The 25,589-nt window shown below is 38.5% G+C and overlaps 1 long non-coding RNA gene across 5 annotated transcripts; it reads right to left on the minus strand.

Annotated features, from left to right (window-relative positions):
• Positions 1–4,169: 4,169 nt before the first annotated feature.
• On the minus strand, positions 4,170–24,318 carry LOC138903612 (uncharacterized). 5 transcript variants are annotated; one of them, XR_011412937.1, is made up of 5 exons: positions 24,145–24,318; positions 23,075–23,149; positions 18,808–19,118; positions 18,225–18,280; positions 16,988–17,310 (listed from the first exon to the last, which is right to left on the minus strand). It is a non-coding gene; the product is annotated as an uncharacterized lncRNA (long non-coding RNA). The 5 variants fall into 5 exon arrangements; XR_011412939.1 differs by lacking the exons at positions 16,988–17,310; positions 18,225–18,280; positions 18,808–19,118; positions 23,075–23,149; positions 24,145–24,318 and adding exons at positions 4,170–4,380; positions 4,468–5,070; positions 16,250–16,661; positions 16,762–16,894; XR_011412938.1 differs by lacking the exons at positions 16,988–17,310; positions 18,225–18,280 and adding an exon at positions 18,666–18,726 and having other exon boundaries at positions 24,145–24,315.
• Positions 24,319–25,589: the final 1,271 nt, after the last annotated feature.

A 25,589-nucleotide genomic window follows, 5' to 3' on the forward strand; every position in this document is an offset into this window, starting at 1 on the left:
GGAGTTTTCTTGGTTTGGCGGGGTATTACCGTCGATTCGTGGAGGGTTTCTCATCTATTGCAGCACCTATGACCAGATTAACCCAAAAGGGTGCTCCGTTCAGGTGGACCAATGAGTGTGAGGAGAGCTTTTAAAAGCTCAAGAATGTTTTAACTACAGCCCAGTGTTGGTATTGCCTACAAGTTCGGGGTCTTATACTGTATATTATGATGCATCACGCATTGGTCTCGATGCGATGTTGATGCAGGATGGTAGGGTGATTGCCTACGCGTCTAGACAACTGAAGGTGCATGAGAAGAGCTATCATGTCCATGACCTCGAGTTAGCAGCTACTATTCATGCCTTGAAGATCTTCCGGCACTATTTGTACGGTGTCCCTTGTGAGGTCTACACCGATCACTGGAGTCTATAACATCTGTTCAAACAGAAGGATCTTATTTTGCGACAACGGAGGTGGTTATAGTTGCTTAAGGACTATGATATCACCCTTCTATATCATCCCGGGAAGGCCAATGTGGTGGCCGATGTCTTGAGTCGCAAGGCAGAGCGTTTGGGCAACTTAGCATATCTACCGGTAGCAGAGGCCATCAGCCTTGGATGTTCAGGCCTTGGCCAACCAGTTTGTTAGATTGGATGTTACTGAGTCGAGTCGAGTTTTAACTTATGTGGTTTCTCGGTCTTCTCTTTATGATCGTATCAGAGAGCATCAGTATGACAACCCCCATCTGCTTGTCCTCAAGGACACAGTTCAGCACGGCGATGCCAATGAGGTCACTACTGGAGATGACAGTGTATTATGGATGTAGGGCAGGCTATGTGTGCCCAATGTAGATGGCTTGCGTGAGTTGATTCTCCAGGAGGCTCACAATTCGCGGTACTCCATTCATCCAGGTGTCGCGAAAATGTATCAGGACCTGAGGCAGCATTATTGGTGGAGGAGAATGAAGAAGGACATAGTGGAGTATGTATCTCAGTGCCTAAATTGCCAGCAGGTGAAGTATGAGCATCATCGGCCAGGTAGATTACTTCAGAAGCTAGATATTCCGGAGTGGAAATACGAGCGGATTATTATGGATTTTGTTGTTGGGCTCCCACGGACTCAGAGGAAGTTCGATGCAGTTTGGGTGATTGTGGATCGGTTGACCAAGTTAGCTCATTTAATCCTAGTGGTGACTACTTACTCTTCGGAGCAGCTAGCTCAGATTTACATTCGCGAGATTGTTAGGCTTCATGGCATACCGGTATCTATCATCTCTGACCGAGGTACGCAGTTTACATCGCGGTTCTGGAGAGCCGTACAACATGAGTTAGGTACTCGGGTGGAGTTGAGTACAACATTTCACCTTCAGACGGATGGACAGTCTGAGCGCACTATTCAGATATTGGAGGATATGTTTCGTGCGTGTGTGATGGATTTTGGCGGTTCTTGGGATCAGTTCTTGCCGCTTGCGGAGTTTGCCTGCAACAACAGTTATCAGTCGAGCATTCAGATGGCCCCGTATGAGGCTTGTATGGTAGGCGGTGCCGGTCTCCGGTGGGTTGGTTTGAGCCGAATGAGGCTAGGCTATTAGGTATATATAGACTTGGTTCAGGATGCTTTGGAAAAGGTTAAATTGATTCAGGATCGACTTCGTACAGCCCAATCCAGACAGAAGAGTTATGCGGATCGGAAGGTTCGCGATGTTGCATTCATGGTTGAGGTAAGTGACTTGTTTAACCTTGTGTAGGGGAAATTCCCTTTAGAATTTGATATTTTGGTGATAATATGTGATATGTGAAGGCCGTGTACGCAAGGTGACGAGTGCGTACACGGGCTAAATGTTGAAATTTCGATTTTTGCTACGTAGTTTCCTTTTCATGCCGTAATTGAGTTACTTTAGCACGTTATAGTCATCATGTTTAACCTAATTTCACATGTCTACTTGTCTTATCTCCTATTTGCAACTTGTATCACATGTCACTACAACAAAAAGAGACTTTAGGGGCAATAAAAAAACAGCATTGGCGGCAGTACCAATAGCCGCTATATCATTTACCGGCAATTAGTCTTTAGCCGCTTATGCCGGGGTCGGTAAAGCTTTTAGCGGCGTTTTGCACAAAAGCTGGTAAAAGGTATGATGTATTGCCGCTAAAACTCATTTGCTTTAACGGCAAATATTTGCGACAATTATGATGGCTATTAAACCCACTCTAAAACGGCTAATAACGCGCTTTTAGCGTCCGCTTTTATAGCCGCTAAATTCAAAATAATTGTCGCTAAAAGTCCATACCTTTAGCGGAAATTGTTTTGTGGCAATTAGAGCGACAACAATATCTCTTCTAAAAACGTATTAGTATGCCCTTTTAACGTCCATTTTAATAGCTAGTAAATTCAATTAAATTGCCGCTAAAAGTCATTTTTAACAGCAATATAATAGCTACAATATCCTTGTATAAACGTCATAATTTGCCTTTTATCATCCATTTTTATAGTCGGTATATCCTATTAAATTGGCGCTAAAAGTCACAAGCTATAACGGTAATAGTTTAGCCATCATTAATAATAGCTACTACATTCAATCAAAAAATAATTCAAATAATAAAACATATCAATATTAATTAATAAAACCATAATATATCTCATTAAATCTTAACAAACAAAAGGAAATACTAATCCAAAATATTAATATCACAGTAACTTAAAAGATAAACTTATATTGTTTGAACTAAATAGCTAATGTCATTATATAACTAATCCTAATGAATAATAATCTTCAAATAATTTCTGCAACTTTTCGTCGTATTGAAATCTTCCACCTGCTAAACTATTAAACATCAGGACTGTATGACCTGAAATTATAAAATAACTATGTTAATAGATGAAATATAATAATCCTCAATTCTGAGCTAGTTGGAGCTTGCTTTATAAATCACTCACGATCCATTTTACTCATTTTGGACCCATTACACTCCAAATCTACAATCAAGTGACAATATCATCGAAAAAGAACCGGAGGGAAAAGGAGAGAATTTCTGCATACAATATCAGTTAAACACAACTAAGAAAGTTTGCAATGCACTGTAGATGTATACATAAACAAGTAAATCTTCTTCTCCTACTTTAAATAGAGCTATGCAGCCATCTCTCTTCCAGAAACTTAAGCACAATTATGCAGTTACAATTCTTGATACATTCTATTTGAAAAATCTGGACTGTGCTATTCATCTATGGTCAACTACAGGACATCTTGGTGTAGTTAAAATATTAACACAAGCTTTTCATTATCATGAGTCATTTGAAAGCTAGCTTTGAAACTTATACGTGTAAGAAATAGCCATGACAAAGAGGCTTTGTGCAGCATGGTGCTAATACTTTAATCATACTTTTAATGTTAATAAGTTTAGATTTGAATTTAACTATAAAGGAAAAATGGCATTGTTACTCATCGGCGGCGAGTAACCAAGCACTAAGCAGAAGTCAAAATATTCTTCCCTTTGTACAACAGGGGCTAGTAACCCAAACATTTAGCTCCATCCAGATCAGAAATTTTAAAAAGAAAAGATACTGCATAACTTGAGCTTAACCTGAGTAATGCCATACCTCTTCTACACTCGCTGTAAAACACTGCCCCAAGCAGAGATTTTTTTTAACTCTAGAATAACAATTCAGCTTTTGGTCTCAAAACCAACTCAAACTAACCAAATTTTCCAGTTAAATCTCAAAATCTAATGTTAACCAACTAGTTCAGAGCTATTGTATATTGAAAATAACGCCGGAGAAACTAGTTCACAACTGAAAGATTACTACCTGCAGCTTTCCAGATTCAAAGGGCATCTATTTTTCTATCTAGATAAGTAGGTTTATTGATCAAAATCAAGTATACCGATATGAATATCATTAACTGTCTAATACACAGCACCATCAGACCAACCATAGTTGCTATAATAGTCAATGTTACTGGTACACGAATTAAAAGTAGGAGGACGAATTCAATCTATTAAAGCCGAAGAAAATATTAGTTCACTGAAATCTGATCATCGTCATTGGGTTGGTTTTATCATTTGTCAAATGGTATTAACTGGTGCTCAATTTTTTTGTTATTGACACTATGATTTACTCTTGAATAGCCAACAAACAGTACGATAATTACAATACAAATTCTAGATCCTAAGTGCAAAGATATATTTCTCAGTTCATGCTAACTCTTGCAAATTTACATGAAATCAGATTCCAATGATTAAAAAATTGAAGGAGGAAAATTCAAACAATAGAAAACTCAAATAGTAGCACACTGAAGGATAAAGATGAGTAGTACCGTGAGACAGTGAAGTATTTTCAATAACACTAGGTATCCTTGATGTTTGTAGTACTCGTTCATGGCCACTATTGGCGTCATGGACCTGATAAATATTAACACATTAGATAACAATACTTTTATAGAATTAAAACTTCATTAAGAATGTCCATAACTTATAAAATCGAGTTACATGTTCAACTGAGGTGCCATTGATATTTTGAGGCGTAGATTCATCAGAAGCATATTTGCGCATGATTTGTCTCATTTGGAGTAATTCTGCTTGCATCTTCTCCTGATTTTGTTTCATCAGATTCATTTCTTTATTGTGTTTATCCTTTAACTCGGTTATCTCCTGTGTTAACCTTTGTATAGCTTCATTAGACGAATCCTCTGCAACAATATTTTCTAAGGACGATCTACTACCCCATAGAACAGAAGGAGTTGGATCAAGTCCTAAATCACGAACATACCCACTTTTGTCATTTCCGAACACCTGGGAATACACATCACCTTGCCAAGCAACACTGCGAGGAGGTTGGTCAGTAGAGCTCTCACTATTTTTCATTCTTTCATTTATCATTTCCTGACTATAGAATACATAAATCCAATTTGGAATTCATTTATTCAATTTTATGTTTTCCCCTAACTATTTCCCATTTTAGAAATTAAAAGAAAAATAAATAAATCTTAAGATTGCCTTGGAAAAATCATCATCCATTGGTGTACCATCCTTACGTTTTTTATGAGTTAATATGAAAATTTGTGCTCGTGTAGGCTCTATCCCATTTACAACCTAATACAATAAAATTGATGTCAGATATTGTCACGACCCAAAATTCAACTAGTCGTGATAGCACCTAACTCAACCCGCTAGGTAAGCCAATTAACAACTATCCAATTCCAATGAAATTTAATAAGATAATTAAGTGAAAGAAAATATCTAAATCCTATACATTTCCCAAGGACTAGTAGTACAAATCATGAGCTTCTAAGAATAGAATTTACAAAGCTGATATGAAATAAATACACCATATGTTCGAAAAGTACATAAACAGAGTTTTATGAATCTAAGGCTACCATGAACAAGAGGCAGCTGCAACCGGAACGCAGACACGTCTTCAAGTCCAGCTCCCGTCGAACACAGCAACATCATCAGTCAACATCTGTACGCAAGGTGCAGAAGTGTAGTATGAGTACAACCGACCCCATGTACTCAATAAGTAACAAACCTAACCTTAGGTTGAAAGTAGTGACGATCTGGAACAAGGTCGGGTCCAACACCAATAGCCAACAACTGTTCGTAACAACGTAAAGCAAGTATTAAAAGAAGTAATTCAGACATGAAATGCTCAGCTTATTCATAATTTCTCGAAAAAATAGTTCTACCTTTCACGTATATCAGTGAAAACCCAAGTCGTTTACCGAAGTTGCCAAAAGTATGAGTAAGTTTGAAAATAGTAATTTTTCCAAAATTCCTCTCAACAATAAATAAGATGTTTCATTTTCTTTCAAGATAGCCAATGTAAAATGCATCCCTATGCCCATATGCCAATATGTGTGAGAAGTCATGAATGACGTGATATCATAAAAATATGAGAAAAATATATTTCTATGCCTGTATATCATGTGTGTATGTCAATGCAATGTATCTCAGAGATGAACTCATGTACTCACACTCTCAGAGTACTCAATTTTACTAGCTCACGCTTTCCACTCATCATGCTCAATCACTCAGTACAGTATATGGCCAATCCGGCCCAGGGAAGATCCATCCCGGAATGTATACATCAACTAATCATCAGTCACTCAGTACTGAGTAGGGCCAATCCAGCCCATGGTGAAGATCCATCCCCATGTATAAATGCTTCGGACAAGATCCATGTCCAGGGAAGATCCATCCCTCAATTAAATGCTTCGGACAAGATCCATATCCAGGGAAGATCTATCCCTCAATATAAATCAACCGCGCTCACTGGGGGTGTGTACAGACTCCGGAGGGGCTCCTTCAGCCCAAGCGCTATCATAAATCAGTATAACCGTTGCGGCGTGTAGCCCGATCCCACAATGCCACTCATAATCAGACCCTTGGCCTCACTCAGTCATCAATCTCTCCAGTCTCTCTCTCTCGCGGGCTCACAATGTCATGAAACTAGCCCGAAAATAATGATATGATGTATCAATAAATATCAACAGAGATTGAGATATGATATGCATATGAATGCGTATGACTGAGTATGTAATGCAATGAAAGCAGATAACTCAACATCAAAAATGACCTCAGTGGGTCCCAACAGGATAAGCATGTAGCCTAGACATGGTTTCTAACATGGACCACAGCTCAATAGCTCAAGAACGTAGAAATTTCATGGTTACAGGTAAGATCAGGTAACTACACAATACCACAGAATAACGGAGTCACAATTCACACGGTGCATGCCCACATGCCCGTCACCTAGCATCTACGTCACCTCAACATCGACCACATAACACGTAATTCGGGGTTTCATACCCTCAGCACTAATTTTAGAAGTGTTACTTACCTCGAACAAGATGAATCCAAATACCGAGCAAGCCAAGCGATGCTCCAAAATGCCATCCCGTGCGTTCCGACCTTCGAACGGCTCGAAACTAACCAAAAACAACTCAAGTACATCAAACAATGCTAAAGGAACCAATCCCGATTGAAAAAGATCAAATCTTGAATCAAAATCCCAAAATCGGCCAAAAGCCCCACCCAGGCCCGTACCTCGGAACCCGATAAAATTTACAAAATCCAATAACTCATTCAATTACGAGTCCAACCATACTAGTTTCACTCAAATCTAACTCCAAATCGATGTTCAAAACTCAAAAATTCACATTATATAACTTTAGGCTAAAACCCCTAAATTTCTCTTTTGGAACCCTCAATCAAATGCCGAAAACGAAGATAGATTCATGATATCAAATCAAAAATGAGTAGAAAACACTTACCTCAGTCCATATGGTAAACATTTCCTTAAGAATTGCCTCAATCCAAGTTCCATAGCTCCAAAAATGCAAAAAAGAATGGCCGACACCCCCGAAATAGTGTACTTTATACTTCTTCCCATGCATCCTCTTACACGAACGCGGGAAGTCCATCGCGTTCGCGATGAACAAAAATACACTGCCACCAAAAGCACTACGCGAACTCTATGACCATTGATGCAAAGCTTCGCGAACACAACTCACCTTTCACGATTGCGTTGAAGATTTCTCCAACTCCCAGCTGCCAAACCTCAACAATACGCGAACGCATTGCAATGGACGCGGACATGAAGACAAAAATCTTCAACCTAGTGTGAATGTGACCTCAGAAGCGCGAACGCAAAGAACAAATAGCTCCACTGACCAAACACCTTTCGCGATCATGGCTACACCTTCGCGATCGCGAAGAATGCCAGAAGCAACAGGTAACAACAGAAAAACCAGCAATGCAAAGCCATTTGAAATGATCCGAACTACGTCTGAAATTCAACTGAGCCCCTCGGGACCCCGTTCGAACATACCAACAAGTTCCATAACACAATACGGACCTACTCGATGCCTCAAAACACACATAACAACATCAAAATGACAAATCACACCTCAAATCAAAATATATGAACTTTGAACTTTTCCACTTCAATAACTCGTGTCGAAATATAGCAAATCAACCCGGAATAAACCCAAATTTTGCATACAAGTCCCAAATGACAAAACAAAGCTATTCCAATTCCCGGAACCACAATCCGAATCTGATATCAAAAAGTCCACTCCCGGTCAAATTTTCCAAAAATCCAACTTCCGCCATTTCAAGCCAAATTCCACTACAAACCTCCAAATCACAATCCGGATGCACTCCTAAGTCCAAAATCACCCAACGGACCTACCAGAACCATCAAAATTTCATTCCGGATTCAAATTCATAAAAATTCAAACTTGGTCCACTCTCCCTATTTAAAGCTTCAACAATGAAATTCATTCTTCCAATTCGATTCCGAATAACCTGAAAACCAAAACTGACCATTCACATAAGTCATAATACATCATACAGAGCTACTCATGCCCGTAAACTACCGAGCGAAGTGCAAATGCTCAAAACAACCGATTGGGTCATTACATTCTCCCCCACTTAAACATACGTTCGTTCTCGAACGTGTCTAGAGTTGTTCTCAAAGTCATCAAACCGCCGTGTAACCTTACCATGCACATAACCGGGGGTGATCTCACATCACCATATCCCGTATAGGTCTGATAACACAACATAACTGAGATTTCCTTAATTCAACTTAGCTTATAAGCCTTAGAATCCAATTTCCAACATCCCATAACCCAAGATGTAATCATATGATATACCACATAACTCAAATACTCATAGCAATGATTTCTAATTACAGCAGCTGTCCAAAACAACCCAATTCCGGTAATAAACCTCATGGCAAACCAAACCTTATCCTAAAACCTTCGTACATTGCCGATGATGAAAGAAACACGCGGAAACTAATAACTATTCATCAGACCAACAAGTCATGGAGCTCCCCCTATTTCAACAAGAACTATAGCCAATTCCTAAGCCGACTTTCGATATTATCCTTCCAAATATACCACAATCAAATCCGATAGCACCCATCCTAGATCCGACGACTTCATCTTATCAAATGTCAACTACTCTACTGATACGTAACACCAATACTACCCAGAGCCACAAACCGTGCAATCCATGCACCAATAAGCAACAATCCAAATATACTCAATCACGAAAATGACTTAAACAAGAGAACCGCCCCGCAAGCTCAACGGGTACCACCACAACGCAATGCTAAGAACCCATCACACACCGTAGAACCATAACACACAAATCTAACACAAAGGATCATATCTCAACATAACTCTGCCGCAATGCGCGACCCCATCCAAACACTGGCCCATATGAGATACCTCGAGCCACCATGCTCAAAATCAATAACCGCGCACAATTCGACATCAAGTATCCAAGGTGCGTGACCATAACCACGAAGAAGCAAATGACACAATGCGACACAAACCCGAAAGAACATAACCAATGCGCAATCAATCATGCATCTCCCAAATACACATCTCGCGCAAATTCCGCTATAAGGCCCCAATAGAACTGCACCATGTGTGCATACAACCAACGAATCACAACCCCTCATAGCATAGAAGAGAAACTCACAGAACATATCAGAACATGAATAAGCTTAACACCAACCGAATGGAACATCCATCAATAATAGCAGTACGGAGTCGACTAGTCTAACCTGGTGTAGAATACACATACTTATTGGGCTTATCAATGAACCCCAAATCAACTCTGGCCACCCACAATAGATAAATAACCCTCCAAAGGTCCACAATGACTGAATTATAACACTTACTATCATCTGGCTAGCTCTGGCCACAACTTCACAGCCCACAACCACGAAACAATCTGCTCCTGAAAACTCCCGGTTTCCAAATCCATAGAACATATGAATCACCATTTCTAATTCCATCTCCTCCGCCCGAATGTCTAATACATCTCTCATACACGATCATCCCACGAGGAATATCATTTACCTAGTTATCTGAAACCATCCATGCTGCCTAAGAATTCATAACCATCCCTTCAAAACTGAACCGTGACCTTGCACATGCAAATCTCAATCTCCCACGACACACTACACCGATCATAACATCACAAGAAAAGCACGAGAATCTCATAATCAACTCTGAGTCACAAGCAAACTACATACTCAATTAGCCAGGAACCTTCTATTTAATCTCATCCCGAAGAAAATCACAATACACAATATGTTCCACACACCGGTAGGAAATATACACCTCGAACCGTGGTAGAAACCATCGAGAACCCTTCGAAACCCATTTGCACATAATCAAGCCATCGGAACTAAATCTCTCTAACTCAACCAAGCCACGCAAGTCGCCAAAATCCAAGAGCATTGCCACGAAGCACCTATAGAAATCTACCACATCATAAGCACCCAAAGAACTGATTATATCCATTACTTTGCTGATCCAACCTACTATCAAGCTGTCCTAATTCTCCGAGTTCCTTCCAAATTGCCTTCAAATTGATACTTCTCCTTGCTGGAATACCACGATCCTTAACCAAACCTCACCCCACGAACTCTAGCATAAAAACACCCCGTCCTAAGGCCCATAAGCCGCTGAATTCTCTCTCCAGCACCCCAAAAGTACCACAATCAAGATACCCACTCTGAAGAGATCTTTTGCGAATCTGAAGCCGTTTCCTTCACCTTCCTGAATGCTGAAATGTAGAATCCATTCGATATAGAAATGCCACAAGTCTCGACACCATCCAATGTAAATCTCAGTTTCTAGCCATATACAAATCCTGAAAATTCTCAATTGCTACATATAAATCTTGAATCTATTAGAACCATTCTCGAGAGTCATCTACTCTACTCCAATCTCAATTCAACCGACTAAACGGACCGAACGACCTGTGCTCCATTAGCACACCAACACCCTAAGAAGTAACCCACACTCCTAAGCAACCGAGCAAATTCCTGCTCCATGCACACTACATCCTTCATAAATAACCACGCTCTTATTTTACTATTCATATATACCCATAGAGTAAGGAGGGCGGTGTCAATATCAGATAACCAGTTCGGGTTCATGCCAGGTCGTTCTACAACGGAAGCTATCCACCTTATCAAGAGGTTGGTGGAACAGTACAAAGATAAGAACAGGGATTTGCACATGGTATTTATTGATCTAGAGAAGGCGTATGACAAGGTCCTTAGGGGCGTTCTTTGGAGATACCTGGAGGTGAAAGGTGTGCCGGTAGCTTATATTAGTGCAATAAAGGATTTGTATGATGGATCTAAGACTCGGGTAAGAACTGTTGGAGGGGACTCAGAGCCTTTTCTGGTGGTTATGGGGTTACACCAAGGATCTGCGCTCAGCCCGTTCTTATTTGCTCTAGTATGGACGCACTGACACACCATATTCAAGGGGAGGTGCCATGGTTTATGTTGTTCGCTGATGATATAGTTCTGATTGATGAGACGAAAGGCGACGTGAATGAGAGACTGGAGGTATGGAGGCAGGCCCTGGAGTCTAAAGGTTTCAAGTTGAGTAGGACCAAAGCAGAATATTTGGAGTGTCAGTTCAGTGAGGGGTCGGGGGAAGCGGGCGTGGAGGTGATGCTTGACTCGCAAGTCATCCCTAAGAGAGAGAGTTTCAAGTATCTAGGGTCAATTATCCAGGGAGACGGGGAGATCGACGGGGATGTCACGCACCGTATCGGGGTGGGGTGAATGAAATGGAGGTTAGCGTGTGGAGTCCTGTGCGACAAGAAGGTGCCACAGAAACTTAAAGGTAAGTTCTATAGAGTGGTGGTTAGACCGGCCATGTTGTATGGAGCTGAGTGTTGGCCAGTCAAGAATTCTCATATCCAGAAGATGAAAGTAGCTGAAATGAGGATGTTGAGATGGATGTGTGGGCACACTAGGCTGGATAAGATTAGGAATGAAGTTATTCGGGAGAGGGTGGGCGTGGCTCCCATGGACGTCAAGATGCAGGAAGCGAGACTTAGATGGTTCGGGCACGTGCGGAAGAGGAGCCTAGAGGCCCCGGTTAGGAGGTGTGAACAGTTGACTTTTACAGGTACGAGAAGAGGTAGAGGGCGACCTAAGAAGTATTGGGACGAGGTGATCAGGCAAGACATGACGCAACTTCAGATTTTCGAGGACATGGCCCTAGATAGGGAGGTGTGGAGGTCGAGTATTACAGTTGTAGGTTAGGGGTAGTCGAGCATTTTTCCAGCTAGTCTGATAGAGTTTGGTCTAGGTCTGCTAGCGGTTGTTGTTCATCACATGATTTTTATTTCCATAATTTATTTATTTTTCAATTTTATTATTGACATACTTATTGCCCTTCCGTATTTGTTGTCTCTTACGGTGCTAATTCTATTTGTCTAGTTTCTGTGTTGTTATAGATCTTTTGTTTCTAAGCCGAGGGTCTCGCGGAAACAACTTCTCTACCTCCCCCCCTCCCGGTAGGGGTAAGGTCTGCGTACACTCTACCCTCCCCATACCCCACTAGTGGGATTACTACTGGGTTAATGTTGTTTGTTGTTTGTTTGTATATACCCATAAAGTGTATTACAACTTGTATCTAGAAATTCCTTTACTCAAGTCATCCTCGATCTCAACCTCTACAAATCATAACTGATTCACCAGTATACCTCAAACCGGAACCAATACAACACATAACCATGCAATCAACTCGTCGATAACAGACTCCCCCACTTGGATCAAAGCCATAGAATAAAACAGTCGATAACATCATGATACCCATACTCTATTATTGCCAGAATCCCGCACTGAAATTCAACTAAATCCTTCGTAAGCTCATGTAACACAAACCATATAATACCTCAAATCGTCTGCAAATCTCGCATTTATCCTCGTGATAGTCAGGTCAACTGTTACAACCGATCCAAACTCAAATCGCACAAATATACCCCACTTGTAGAAAAGAAAGCCCCTCCACAACGTTATAAAAACCACACATTCGTAGATTATCTCGCAGGTTATAACCCACATGCTTAGCCTCAAACTGACATCTCTTTATACCCTTTCACAGCCACAACTACTAAGCAATCACTTAATCTCCCTGAGTCTGATCTCGACAATAAGATATGAGAACCTATTTTGTTCCAGCATTAAGCAACAGAAAGGATCCTTCAATGCACTCATACTCGAGACTGTACGTCACATCAAAACGAAAATCAAGCACCCAATGGCCCTTCCTTTACATTTCAAGGAAACACATATCGTCGCATTCAAATCGTCTTAACACATCCCGTAGTCACATCCTACTCATCACAAAGCCATTTTACCGCTCATCGAGCCACAAATTCCACTCGTAGGGACATTACCGGACATATGAGTCCAAATGTAAAAGTTACAACTGAAGTTATCGAGGTTAAGCTGCGGTCGAACCATGGCCTCAAGTCCTGCAGACTGGCCCATCACCAAAATACAGAATATACATCTCGAATCTCGTTCATAGAATCACAAGCCGGCGATGCACAGCTGATACCGAGCGCTCATGTGAGCATGCGAATGCGTGGAAGGAATTCAAAGAGTTATGTCTCAAGATGAATCAATTCCGCACGATAAGGAAAGAAAGATGAGAAGTATATATCATAAATGCCCTGTAACCTCTCGAAGATAGGTATGGACGTCATCATACCGATTCGCAAGACTCTACTAGACACTTGCTCATGACTTGTAGAACCTATGAACCTAGAGCTCTGATACCAACTTGTCACGGCCCAAAATTCAACTAGTCGTGATGGCATCTAATCCAACCCGCTAGGTAAGCCAATTAACAACTATCAAATTCCAATAAAATTTAATAAGGCAATTAAGTAAAAGAAAATATCTAAATCCTATATATTTTCCAAGGACTGGTAGTACAAATCATAAGCTTCTAAGAATAGAATTTACAAAGCTGGTATGAAATAAATACATCATCTGTTCGAAAAGTACAAAAATAGAGTTTTATGAATCCGACCCAGGGAAGATCCATTCCAGAATGTATACATCAACTGATCACCAGTCACTCAATGCTGAGTAGGGCCAATCCAGCCTGTGGGGAAGATCCATCCTCAGGTATAAATGTTTCGGACAAGATCCATGTCCAGGGAAGATCCATCCCTCAATATAAATCAACCACGCTCACTGGGGGTGTGTATACACTCCAGAGGACTCCTTCAGCCCAAGCGCTATCATAAATCAGTATAATCACTGCGGCGTGCAGCCTGATCCCACAATGCCACTCATAATCAGACCATTGGCCTCACTTAGTCATCAATCTCTCCAGTCTCTCTATCTCGGGCTCACAATGTCATGAAACTAGCCCGAAAATGATGATATGATGTATCAATAAACAGCAACAGAGATTGAGATATAATATGCATATGAATGCGTATGACTGAGTATGTAATGCAATGAAAGCAGATAACTCAACATCAAAAATAACCTCAGTGGGTCCCAACAGGATAAGCATGTAGCCTAGACATGGTTTCTAACATGGATCACAGCTCAATAGCTCAAGAATGTAGAAATTTCATGGTTACAGGTAAGATCAGGTAACTACACAATACCACAGAATAACGGAGTCACAATTCACACGGTGCATGCCCACATGCCCGTTACCTAGCATGTACGTCACCTCAACATCGACCACATAACACGTAATTCGGTGTTTCATACCCTCAGAACTAAGTTTAGAAGTGTTACTTACCTCGAACAAGACGAATCCAAATACCGAGCAAGCCAAGCGATGCTCCAAAAATGCCATCCCGCGCGTTCCGACCTCCGAACGGCTCGAAACTAACCAAAAACAACTCAAGTACATCAAACAATGCTAAAAGAACCTATCCCGATCGAAAAAGATCAAATCTTGAATCAAAATCCCCAAAATCGGCCAAAAGCCCAACCCGGGCCCGCACCTCGGAACCCGATAAAATTTACAAAATCCAACAACTCATTTAATTACGAGTCCAACTATACTAGTTTCACTCAAATCTAACTCCAAATCGATGTTCAAAACTCAAAAATTCACATTATGTAACTTTAGGCTAAAACCCCCAAAAGTTCTCTTTTGGAACCCTCAATCAAATGCCGAAAACGAAGATAGATTCATGATATCAAATCAAAAATGAGTAGAGAACACTTACCCTAGTCCACATGGTGAAAATTGCCTCAAGAATCGCCTCAATCCGAGCTCCATAGTTCCAAAAATGCAAAAACAATGGCCGACACCCCGGAAATAGAGTACTTTATACTTCTGCCTAGGCATCCTCTTACGCGAACGCGGGAAGTCCATCGTGTTCGCGATGAACAAAAATACACTGCCACCAAAAGCACTACACATTCACGATACACCCCACGTGAACGCTATGACCATTGATGCAAAGCTTCGCGAATGCAACTCACCTTTCGCGATCGCGTTGAAGAATTCTCCAACTCCCAGCTGCCAAACCTCAACACTACGCGAACGGATAGCATTGGATGCGGACGCGAAGACAAAAATCTTCAACCCAGTGCGAACGCAACCTCAGAAGCGCGAACGCGAAGAACAAATAGCTCCACTGATCAAACACCTTTCGCGATCACGACTACACCTTCACGATCGCGAAGAATGCCAGAAACAACAAGTAGCAGCAGAAAAACCAGCAATGCAAAGCCATTTGAAATGATCCGAACTACGTCCGAAATTCAACCGAGCCCCTCGGGACCCCGTCCAAATATACCAACAAGTTCCATAACACAATACGGATCTACCCGAGGCCTCAAAACACACATAACAACATCAAAACGATGAATCACACCTCAAATCGAAATCTATGAACTTTGAACTTTTCAACTTCAATAACTCGTGTCGAAACATAGCAAATCAACCCGGAATGAACCCAAATTTTGCACACAAGTCCCAAATGACAAAACGAAGCTATTCCAATTCCCGGAATCACAATCCGAATCCGATATCAAAAAGTCCACTACCTGTCAAACTTTCCAAAAATCCAACTTCCGCCATTTCAAGTCAAATTCTACTACGGACCTCCAAATCACAATCCGGACGCGCTCCTAAGTCCAAAATCACCCAACGGACCAACAGAACCATCAAAACTCTGTTTCGGGTTTAAATTCACAAAAAGTCAAACTTGGACCACTCTCCTAATTTAAAGCTTCAATAATGAAATCCATTCTTTCAATTTAATTCCGAATAACCTGAAAACCAAAACCGACGATTCACATAAGTTATAATACATCATATAGAGCTACTCATGCCCGTAAACTATCGAGCAAAGTGCAAATGCTCAAAACGACCGGTTGGATCGTTACAGATATGCGTGAAAAAAAAGAATTTTAAAATACTATAGTTAGTAATTTTTACAAGTTTACTTGCTCATCCATCAAGGTGGCAATACTTTTGGATCCTCCTGTGTGAGGCATCTTTTGATTGACCCTATTATTTCTATTTACTTGAGTACGCCTCTATCATTCAAATATTAAAATGATATCTTATAAATTATAAATAAAAACTGAGCATAACTAAAATCAAAATACTGAAAATAATCAACTAGAGGTGTTTTAAAGATTTTTTAATACCTTAACTTTATCTGAAAGCCAATAAGAGACAAGACCACTCCATTGATCCCTCTGTATGCGACTTGGTTTATTTTTCAGCAAAACGTCTTTAGTCTTATATTTTGACAATATACTCACATTTTAAATCACATTTGTAATTTTTTCATTTCTTTCTTAGTGACTTTAGGACATAAGCTTCTCCCTGTCTTGGGATAGAGAACTTTTTCTAAAAAGATAAAGCTAGCATTTAGAAGAAATATCATGTATAAAAAATTGAACTTGTTCATATAATAATAATAATAATAATAATAATAACTACTCCATACCCTCACAAAATCCACCAATTTCTTCTTTTCCTCCTTGTCAAATTTCTCCAATCATCTACATGTGGAGGTGTTAGTTATGGAGTTCTCGCAATAATTCCTAGAAAGCTAGCAAGCTTTCGACCTTTTTCCCCAACAGCTTGGTTACGATTATTAAACGGCACATCAATGTCACGCCCCAAAACCGAGGAGCGCGACCGGCGTTATTAATTATACAAAAACGTGATCATGTCTCCAATAACAATCTATTACCAATAGGTTTCATCATTTTTAAAGTCTCAAATGGGACAAGTAATACAACCAACAACATAACATAGTTTGTCTTTCCTAACACCAAAACATAACCCACACTATGTCTACGGAGACTCTATAGATAAAGAAGAGTACAATGATAATGCCGGCAACAAGGCCCCGGCTATACCTCAAAATGTGACCACAATATAAACAAAAGGTACAATACATGACCCCGGAATAAAATGGGGCTCACCAAGTCTGCTGGAAAGATGATGATGTACCACTAACTGCGATCAACACTGTCTGCTATATAACTATCTGCATCCATTTAAAGATGCAGCACCCCCGGCAAAAGGGACGTTAGTACAGTCGAATAGTACTAGTATGTAAAGTTAAAATACCATCTCAATAGAATGGACAATAATACAAGGGGAAAACAGTCATGAGTTCAATAAGAGATTCAAAACAATACTAAAACATCAAGTAAGGATCATATAAATTCTCAAGTCAATTTCCATCTTATTAGGTTGGGTAATCTTTAGTGCCATATGCCACAATCCACAATACCACCGTGCTCTTACACGGAGTCCGACCTCGACCCGATCGGTTAGGTCATCTCATTTGAGACATCAACCATATCTACAATTTCAATTATCATTTCCAGCACAGTTACCACCATGTGTGCGGCATGACGTCCGATCACGGCCTGATCGGCTAGGCCATCTCACTTAAGATATCAACCATAACCACAATTTTAATTATCTCACATCATAATTCTTTCATATTCTCTCGATTCATTAGCACTAGTGATCACGATTACAAAATCATTCTTGGTCGTATTTCATAATTCAAGTCCCCTTTTTCCACATTCAAATATCATTATCATAATCATTATCAACAACAATAAGTCTTCCCGTTCAAGACATTAAGTTCACATAACACAACAATTCGGGTATCTTAAGCACATAGAGGCTTTTCATACAATTTGGCATAACAACCTTTATTTCGATCTTGACATAAAGTCTAAACTTTTCTAACACATATTCCACATTTTGAACATATCCTCAAATGGAAAGATGACATGATGAAGCATTTAGAATAAATATTGAACATATATCCTTCGACACAACTACATTAGGAATAGCCAATTCAATAATAATCAAGGTCTTACTTCAATTACATGAACACCGTGGGATTCGATTCTAAGAAGAAGGGGGTTTAGCCATACATACCTCAAATTCGTCCCTTAATGATACTACAAAGATCCACTACACTAAGCAACTTCAATCTACAATAACAATATCCAATGGGACCAATATTAGTAACAAATTCCATAATTTAGGCCATTTAGGCATTTTATCAAACACCTAGTAGGCATGAATCTCTACACCTCTTAACCATAGAATTAGTTCATCCAACTACTACCATTTATCAAAAATTTATCCCACCATCATTCTTAAACAATTCATAACTTCCAACATAATATACATGACCATCCATCCACACCCAACCAACAAAATTCCATCAAATAATCACCTTTCAATCTCTACAATGGTTATGTATTTAAATTGGGAACTTATGGCTTCCAATCACCATACTATAAGTTCCAATACATAATTCATACTCATATTCCCATAATATATCCATACATGTAAGTCTAAGGGTATAGAATTATCTTTTGGAAGAAATCTTGCAAAATCCTCCTTTGAGTTCTCGAAGAAATTTCTTGAATATCTATGTATTTTATGTGTAGATTTCATCAATACTAGTGTAGAAATGATGAAATTTAACACCAAGATAATAGAGATTGCTTACCTTGAAAAAGAAAGGAGTTGGTGGTCTTGAGAGAGTGGAGAAGAGCTCCAAATTCAGTCCAAGTAAAATGGGGGAATTGAACCCCCAAGGTGAGTACTTAAAAGGCTTCAGGTGGGGGTAGCGTACCCGCGCCGACGCCATCTTCTATACTTCACTGATTTTTCAAACTTGCTGAGAGGGATGGCGTGCCACAATCCACGCGTTGCACGAACCCTAGCACGCTCCCAGTTCTTTTCTTTTCCATTTCTTGCTTCTCCACTCACCCTCAATTGATACCTTGCTATGATATAGACCCGAATTGACTTCCAAACCTTCATATAAGTATGAAACCATGTTTACATAATAACATTCTTTCCATTTAATGTATCCAACTTGTTACACACAAATCCTTCCCATTCACAAAACCCCTTAATATGTTCCAACACACCTTAAACATATATTTTCATTTCAAAATGATGTGGTTATATCCCGTAGGTCTCCTTTAATATTCGAATACGTTATTCCCAAATAACACTGGCGCATATTTAAATCTTAAATCCTTAGGAAATTTTAACGGGGCCTTACAATCAACTACCTTCCCCGGAGAAAGTTTCCAAATATCTTTTAGTAAAGTAGGCCCTCGAACCTTTCTTGGCTCTGAATTACCTAGAGTGGAAGATTCAAAGGTCATCAAATGGCAAAACAACGAAAAGCAGAAATCATATATTAAATGGTATCCTATATTTCTGGATTCAGTGTTTCATGAACTAATGAGCTTTAATTCTTTAACTATGTGATTTTCCAGAAAATTTCCAATGCAATGCTTATGATGGTTGTGGCAGAACTGGCGGTGTTGACAGTCACCTTTATTTGTATAGCAGTCAGTTTCAATTGTAAAATCTTTTGATAATCAGGTATGTTGTTAACTAAACACGCAACCTTGAGGGAGTAGAGTGGAGATGAAATGCCATCACTGTCACTCCCAGAAAAGGGGGAAAAGGAAAGCTTACAGGAACAAGCACACCAATACTTTAAAGAAAGCTCTACTGCTCTAATTTCTTGTCAGATTTTTCTATTATCTGAACAACACTTACAGGAACTACTAACTAGTTTATTTTCCAAGTTGCTCTCATAATTGTTCAAAAATGTGTAAGAATCATTTTTCTTTTGTTGGTTTTTAAACGGATATCCATTTGAAACACTTCAATTACAGGTCGCATTTAGAGACAGGTTAACTTAATGTTATACTAAGCAGACCAACTAAAATAATCTCATTGGCGTGAACAAGACAATAACATATATGAAAATAGTCAATTTTTATACTTGCAAGCGAAAACCTGATGCGGAATTCAAAAGGAGGACTTTACAGACCACCCCTACCTCTCCATAGCCACAACAACTTTTCTTTCCTCCTCCCAGGTACACAAAAACAAAGCAGATTTGCATTGAAGACATAATAAATACGAGCAAGCAACAATTTAATTTTTGTTGCTAGTTACACTATATAACCAGTTCAATATCACAATAGAAATTACAGAAAATCACTTGTTAATTACACTATATAAACTAGTTAGATTAACCAAAGTATTCACACAATTAAGATTTGAAAATGATTCCACAGAAAAGTATTACCTGAGAAAGAGGATAAAGTAGTTCCAAGGTACAAAAATATAAGATATAGAGTATCATTTCAAATTTTATCTATTGTTTCTCCAATTCCTTGGTGTGTTCTAAATACAGAAGAAGGGCTAAATGTGCATTATACCATAAAATTTATCTGATACTGAAGAGACGTATAAATTGGTAGGACAAAAATGTGCATTATAAGTGCTAAATATTTTGGCATAAGGATGTCTTCTATTCTGCTAATGATTAAAAATTCTATTATACATAAACAGTTAAGGTAACTTTTTATCAAACACATCAGATTATAGTTTGATCAAACACATTATTAGATTTAGCCTCCATTCTAAACCAAAAGAAAGCAATATTCAGCTCCAACCGCATCAAGTATCCTTTCCCATAGGTGTACTCTAATGCGTGAATTCAGTTTATTCTCCTCTTAAATATGATTACTTTTATGATCATACATAAATCCCCAAACCCTGATACCCAAAAACATAAATATTTTAGAACCCCATAAAGCAAAAAGAAACAATATGTTGGTAAGTATTAAAATCAAATAACAGCTAGAACATGACTCAGGGTAAGTTTTACTACAACGGACAGCAAGATCGTCAGAAAAATACATAAAAATATTGAAAGCTGCAGCAACTGTGCAACTAAACAAGCAAATTAATTCGTTAAGTTCCGTGAATGATTCTACAATATCAAACTTGCTAGCTTAGCCACTTCAAATAAATAATTTATATTGATAGTAAAAATTATCTATTGTAATCAATGTAGAACTAAAAGTGAATGGAAATTATTGTGTTTAAATCAGTTATCCTGGAAAATTAGCTCCTAAACCAAACATGACAAGAAAGATAGATCATATATACTTGAAAAATTCAACAGAATATGCAAAGCACTAACACAAGCTTGCTTAACCATTATGTTTAGAACCTGGATAAGGCTATTGTTGTCAAAAGGAATAAGGAAACAAATTCACAAAATGTACATTAACAACTGCACCTATGTTTAGAACCCAACTGATCATCTATGTTTTAGGTGAATCGATATGGAATATTTTGTTATTCATAAGCAAATCATAGTCATCATAGAACAAACAAGTAAATATGAGAAAGAAACCTAACCAAAGACAACTTGCCGATTTTCATATAATTAACAATATATGCAGCAAAGGAATTTTGTGCAGCAACTTAATTTGAAAACAGAGGTGCTACATGGGATGTTGATGCACGCGAGTTGAAAACAGAGTTGCTACCTGAAGCTGAGCTTCAGAATGAAACTCTGCAGCTTGCTAGTAAGTTTGGGTCACTGCTTAGTAACTGAGATGTGTTTAACTATTAAATCAGATTGATTTTGAATTCACTTTTTATGAAGGGGAGAATTTAGAGAAAGAACTGCGGATAATGGAGCTTAAGAATCAGGTGAGATATTACTTTTTCTTATAATTACTTCTGCCGTTACATTCACATACACTTCCTAAATAAGTAGCTTGACCTTTTAGAATCAAAGGACTGATTGTGAATGGTTTTATGTGTCCTTACTATTTTCCTGATTCCAGTGCAGAATCATCCGCACCTCTGAATTGGCTACTGCTCAAGAAAAGCTGCATGAACTAGAAAGGAGAAAACAAGAGCTCCCTTTGGTGTCATTGACACAACAAATGTCGTTTCTAGTCTATCTCTTTATATTTTCTCATACTAATTTCTACTCTACCTTTTCGGAGTTCATTCTCCGGGGAACTCCATTTAAATTATTCTGGTGGATTCTTTCCAATCTACTTCCTTTATGATTTCGTTCGATATAAAGACAACTCCTATTTGATATAGCTATTTGTGCAAGTATTTCACGGTTAAGAAGCAACTGTCTCTTGTACAGATCGTGTATTAATCTTGCATTACAGGTGCTAGACAAATCTGGAAAAAAATTAATGTAGCAGATGCTCGAACTAATGAGAAAAGGCAAGTTGAAGCGGAAAATATAGATTTAAGAGAATATCGAATGATTCAATCAATTTTATCTTGAGTAAATTATTGTACAACAAAGAACAAAGTTCTGGATATCCTTGTTTATCTTATTGTTCTCTTCTATCTCTTCTCAGTTATTCGATACCAATATTTGTTTTTTCAGATTTCACTTTGAATAGATATTTTTAATGTTCTGATATTAGTAAAAGATTATTCTGGTCCTTTAAGACCTTCGCTCGGACAAACTAACCCGTTGCAAAATACTTTTCCGAACCTTTTAGGCGCTAAAAATCCCTTTGTAATAAGTAAAAACCCAGCAATAAGCCTAATAATATACTAAATTATCAACTAACAATAGAATAAAAAACAGTATATATGTCATACTCAGGCAAAAAGTTTGAACATAGTTGAATTCATATCTGGACTAGTGGTAGATTAAATGACAATATCAATATGCATCGACGACACTTAGAAAATTTATGAACAATCACAAAAATAACAGTAGCCTTAGAAAACATACAAAGAAACTAATTCATAAAACATTAGAGGAGCAGAGGAGGAATAAATTCAATCAATTGCACATCAATTTAACAGCAACAGGATAACACATATAACTTAGCATACGCAGCAAAACTATACTTTCACAAATCCTAAAACACAATAGTTGGATATCAAAAATCTCAAATTTGTACCTGGTAAGCAGAATATTTTGCCGATAATGACAAGAAAGTGAAGGAGAAGAATGATTTCTGCAACAATCTTGAAACCTACACGAAAAGAGAAGTTGGAGACGGATGAAAGAGATAATATTGACCATGAAGATTGAGCATAATCGAGCAGCACCAATCCAAACAACAATAAACAACAACAAACCCAATATAGTTGCACAAGTGGGGTTTGGAAAGGATAGTGTGTACGAAGACCTTACCCCTACCTTGAAAGTAGCGAGACTGTTTCCAATAGAAACTCGGCTCAAGACAAATGGCAGTTAAACTAGACAGGTCAAAATCAAATGACCAAAAATGATACTAAATAATAAATTGTTACATGTTATACAAAATCAACATCATTAATTTTGAAAAGTTCTAGGAATCAATTAATATATAGGTTCTTCGCTCTTCACTCTTTACTTCTGAAGTGAGTTTGGAATGTAAAGAAAAAATAAATATAAACAATTCGCAACTTTCATTCTACTTGAAAATTAACACAACAAGAAAAATATAAAATTGTGTGTGAGAATGTTCATGTATCTATGTAGCCAGAAATAGCAACTTAGAATTTAACCCCAAAAAAAGATGCATCTGAAGGTGCATTGAGAAAATAAGAGAAATAATTAGAAATGATGATTACAATAATCAATCACTAAAAGATCGCTTAATCCAATAATCCTCCCCTCTAATTCAACTGAATTCACCTTAAATCACCAAAATTAAGAACATGAAAAACAAACAAAAAAATCATTTTTATTCATTAGTGTCACAATTAACCTATGCAGATTGAAACATAGAACAGAGGAAAACAACAAAAGGGGATAGATAAGAAAGGTTCTCAATCATCTCAATTGCACAAATTCTGTAAAAAATTCAAGAAATCCAATTACCAAAATAACAAAAGAAGAAGATTGGATCAAAGACAACTCAGAGTCACCTTCACTTTTTTTCTCGATTAAATCAAATTGGAAATGTAAAAAAAAACCAAACGAACTGTATAAAGAATCAAGGAGCACCAATAAATCAACTTTCTGGGTAAGAAGAGAAGTTACCCGAGGAAGAAGGCTATCTCTGCCGGAAATTTTATTGTGTCTGCGTTGGTTTGTTATATTGTGTCTGCTTGATTTTGTTTCCAGCCGTCTTCCATTTCATGTTTGATGAAGGGAATAGGTTTTCTTATTTTGGAGGGAATGGTTCATTAATGTCCAAACAAATTGGAGGGAAAGCTTTTTTTCTTTTTTGGCTACGGAGGGAAAGTTAGAATAATAAAAATCTATTTTAATTAGTGATTTTTAGTAGTATTTTATTTTTATTGTCGGTAAAAGGATATCATGGTCATGTGCCGCTAATATTTCAGCTTAAAGAATCTATTAGCGGCAATTGCCTTATTGCCGCTAAATAATTGCCGCCAAAGGCCTTTTTTGTAGTAGTGTGTTTAGTTGAATTACTTGCTTTTCTTGATTTCCGTATTCATTACTTAACTGTGGGAATTCTTTACTTGAAATTGCTATCCTTGGAATATCATTTATTCAGTTGTTGTGTTTTGTCTTTCGTTTTATTGCTGAGGTGATTGTTTGGTTATTTGCACGAGGTTTCTGCCGTGCTGTTGTTATTGTTGCACGAGGTTTCTGCCGTGAAGGTTGTTATTATTTGCACGTTTCTGTCGTGTGGTTGTTATTGTTGCACGAGATTTCTGCCATACCGTTGTGATTATTGATACGCATGCGGTGGTATAAGGTATGGGTGTTAAAATGTATGTGGTGAGATAAGGTGGGCTTGATACGCGTGGCTAGTAGGGGAACTATTAGAAGTCATGCGGTGTGATAAGGTGGGCTAAAACGGAGATGCTATTTTGGGAAAATAATTTTAAAAAACCAAATATAAAGGCTCCCGCGGTGATATAAAGAAAGACTGTGATTTATTTTTACGATTTGGGACTACGAGGCGGTACATCGGGAGTTCCCCTGTTGATATTCTTTATTTGTTGTATTGTTTGGTTCTTGTTTTCCTTAACAAGTAAAATTCTTGTTTTCCTTTCGTGTTGTATTAGCTTTCCTTGATTCCGTGTTGTTATTTCCCGTAAATTCTTTATTGTTCACTTCCCTGTCATTTTCATTATATCATATTATCTTTGTCTTGTTTCTTATTATCTCCAGTAGGGCTTTGACACGACCTCGTAACTACTCTACCGAGGTTAGGCTAGACACTTACTACGTACCGTTGTGGTATACTCATACTACACTTCTGCATATATTTTTGTGTAGATCCAAGTGCATCCTATCATCCTTGATATTAGTGCACTGTGTTGCTGCTTTGGAGACTTCAAGGTACACATGCCCACGTCCGCATGCCTCAGAATCCCCTTCTATCTTGTTTTCCTTATTTCCTTATGTTTTTGATAGACAGTGATGTATAGGATTGTTCAGCATTGTATCTAGAGCTTGTGACTTATATCTCACCGGGGTTCAGGAAATTGTACGTATTGAGCTTACAGTCT

Source organism: Nicotiana tomentosiformis, chromosome 12 (genome assembly GCF_000390325.3).
Source record: "Nicotiana tomentosiformis chromosome 12, ASM39032v3, whole genome shotgun sequence".
Lineage (NCBI taxonomy): Eukaryota > Viridiplantae > Streptophyta > Magnoliopsida > Solanales > Solanaceae > Nicotiana > Nicotiana tomentosiformis.